Below are 3,435 nucleotides of genomic sequence, written 5' to 3' on the forward strand. Positions count from 1 at the left end.
CCTGATTAAGATTAATTTTAGAATTTTGATGACATGTTTTAAATAGGTTAAAATCCAATCTTCACTTTGTTAGAATATATATAATGGAACAAGCTATATTTCTAACAAAGACAAATCATTATTTATTACCTTATAAATTCCTTCCTCTTCTTTCCTGACAATTTACATCAATGTTCAAGTATTTTTTTTTTATTGTAAAGAATAATAAATACATTTTAATTTAATTGTTCATTTTAGCTTCTGTTTTTTCGACAAAGAATATTTGTGAAATATTTCTTCAAACTTATTAGGATTAAAATTCCCAAAAATTTATTTTGGCAGATCTAGAAAATCTGTAGAAAAAGGTATATGTGTTTAAAAATCCTAAAATCATTTTTAAGGTTTTTTTCTCTAAAATTGTCTTTCTGTAAGTTATAAGAAGCAAAGAAAAATATTAAATTAATTTATTTAAACAAGTGGAGACTAAGTCTTCAAAATATTTTGTTTGATTTTCAAATTCTATTTGAGTTTTGTCTCTCTTAGAATTAAAAATGTCCAGCAAAGTGAGACCAGCTTGCTAGTAAATAATTACCATTTAAAAAAATAGAGGCAGCTCACTGGTAAGTGCTGCTATTTGAGCTATTTTTAGAACAGGCTAGCGGGCGACTCATCTGGTCCTTACGGGCAATCTGGTGCCCGCGGACACCGCGTTGGTGACCCCTGGTTTATACGTACAAAAATCAAATAACCAGATGCATTTGCAATAATATAATGAGGTGATTATACTTTTATATTCTTAAAAGCGGCCCTCCGTCACAACAAGTTCGACACCCCTGCTCTAATAGAGCAGGTGGGCTTGACCTGTAATAACAGCTTTCTTCCACAAGGTGGCAGTGTACGCTAATACTGTAAATCAGGCTGACCACTTGACTTCCTTTACCTTTTTATGTCAACAAAAAGGTCACGTTAGGATGTACAAACTTTTCACACACAGAAGAAGCAACACTGATGGTACAAAAGGGAAGTAAATGAGAAAATTGCACTGAACAATGACCCCAACCACACTTACACAAGCTTAAAGGCCTACTGAAATGAGATTTTCTTATTTAAATGGGGATAGCAGGTCCATTCTATGTGTCATACTTGATCATTTCGCGATATTGCCATATTTTTGCTGAAAATATTTAGTACAGAACATCGACGAAAAAGTTCACAACTTTTGGTCGCTAAGAAAAAAACCCTTGCCTGTACTGCATTTAGCAGACGATGTGCGCGGAACATCACGGGTTGTAGACCTCCTTACATCTGAACATTGTTTATAATCATGGCCACCAGCAGCAAGAGCGATTCAAGCCGAGAAAGCGACAATTTCCCCATTAATTTGAGCGAGGATGAAAGATTTGTGGATGACGATATTGATAGTGAAGGATTAGAAAAATAAATAAAAATAAAAAACGACAACTCCGGGCGGCGGCAGTGTGAGCGTTTCAGATGTAACTAGACACATTTACTAGGATAATTCTGGAAGATCCCTTATCTGCTTATTGTTTTAATAGTGTTTTAGTGAGATTGTAAAGACATACCTCAAGGTCGGACGGCTGCGGTGAACACGCCAGTGTCTCAGAGAGAAGCCGAGGAGCCAAGTTCACAGCTGCCTTTTTTGACAGCTACTGCAGGAGGACGCATAATCCACTGATGTCTCCGGTAAGATATAGATCACAATTTTCCCATCCAAAAACATGCTGGTTGATGTAGAGAAACATGTCCGCGTGACCGCTCTGTGTTAAAGCTTCACAACAAACAAAGTGTCTCGGTGCTAAAGACAGCTGCAATCCACCGCTTTCCACCAACAGCATTCGTCTTTATAGTCTCCATTATTAATTGAACAAATTGCAAAAGATTCAGCAACACAGATGTCCAAATTACTGTGTAATTATGCGATGAAAAGAGACAACTTTTAGCCGTAAGTGGTGCTGTGCTAAAATGTCCCCGCCAACCAATAACGTTACAAACACGCGACATTTTCAACAAACTCCGCGGGAAATTTAAAATTGTAATTTAGTAAACTAAAAAGGTTGTATTGGCATGTGTTGCAATGTTAATATTTCATCATTGATATATATAGCCATCCATCCATCTTCTTCCGCTTATCCGAGGTCGGGTCGCGGGGGCAACAGCCTAAGCAGGGAAACCCAGACTTCCCTCTCCCCAGCCACTTCGTCTAGCTCTTCCCGGGGGATCCCGAGGCGTTCCCAGGCCAGCCGGGAGACATAGTCTTGCCAACGTGTCCTGGGTCTTCCCCGTGGCCTCCTACCGGTTGGACGTGCCCTAAACACCTCCCTAGGGAGGCGTTCGGGTGGCATCCTGACCAGATGCCCGAACCACCTCATCTGGCTCCTCTCGATGTGAAGGAGCAGCGGCTTTACTTTGAGTTCCTCCCGGATGGCAGAGCTTCTCACCCTATCTCTAAGGGAGAGCCCCGCCACACGGCGGAGGAAACTCATTTCGGCCGCTTGTACCCGTGATCTTATCCTTTCGGTCATGACCCAAAGCTCATGACCATAGGTGAGGATGGGAACGTAGATCGACCGGTAAATTGAGAGCTTTGCCTTCCGGCTCAGCTCCTTCTTCACCACAACGGATCGATACAACGCCCGCATTACTGAAGACGCCGCACCGATCCGCCTGTCGATCTCACCATCCACTCTTCCCCCACTCGTGAACAAGACTCCTAGGTACTTGAACTCCTCCACTTGGGGCAGGGTCTCCTCCCCAACCCGGAGATGGCATTCCACCCTTTTCCGGGCGAGAACCATGGGCTCGGACTTGGAGGTGTTGATTCTCATTCCGGTCGCTTCACACTCGGCTGCGAACCGATCCAGTGAGAGCTGAAGATCCCGGTCAGATGAAGCCATCAGGACCACATCATCTGCAAAAAGCAGAACCAAACCGGAACCCCTCAACGCCTTGACTCCGCCTAGAAATTCTGTCCATAAAAGTTATGAACAGAATCGGTGACAAAGGACAGCCTTGGCGGAGTCCAACCCTCACTGGAAATGTGTTCGACTTACTGCCGGCAATGCGGACCAAGCTCTGGCACTGATCGTACAGAGAGCGGACCGCCACAATATATACTACCATGAATTGATTAACGTGGACCCCGACTTATTCGGGTGTTACTATTTAGTGGTCAATTGTACGGAATATGTACTGAACTGTGCAATCCCACTAATAAAAGTATCAATCAATCAAAAACTATCAGACTGCGTGGTCGGTAGTAGTGGGTTTCAGTAGGCCTTTAAAAAAAGCATTAATAAATAAATTACGTGAGCGTTACATTTTACCGCGGATTTAAAAGGGAATACAATATGCTTGAAACCTGACAAGAGATGTTGGCTTATTTGCCAAATGATGGACCAGGTGTGACATGTGGAGGTTCCCGCCGTCCCTAAAATG

General features: G+C 42.5%; 1 protein-coding gene across 3 annotated transcripts in view; it reads right to left on the bottom strand.

Annotated features, from left to right (window-relative positions):
• Positions 1-523: 523 nt before the first annotated feature.
• Positions 524-3,435, bottom strand: part of LOC133559624 (disintegrin and metalloproteinase domain-containing protein 12-like) — a 158,286-nt gene continuing 155,374 nt past the window's right edge. For 2 of the 3 annotated variants that reach the window (XM_061911558.1, XM_061911557.1), the window contains exon 23: positions 524-3,435. This exon is cut by the window's right edge and continues 362 nt beyond it. The gene's annotated coding sequence lies outside the window, so the exon portion shown is untranslated. The other variant, XR_009808209.1, reaches the window with a different exon arrangement.

The sequence above is a fragment of the Nerophis ophidion genome, linkage group LG09 (genome assembly GCF_033978795.1).
Source record: "Nerophis ophidion isolate RoL-2023_Sa linkage group LG09, RoL_Noph_v1.0, whole genome shotgun sequence".
NCBI classification, from domain to species: domain Eukaryota; kingdom Metazoa; phylum Chordata; class Actinopteri; order Syngnathiformes; family Syngnathidae; genus Nerophis; species Nerophis ophidion.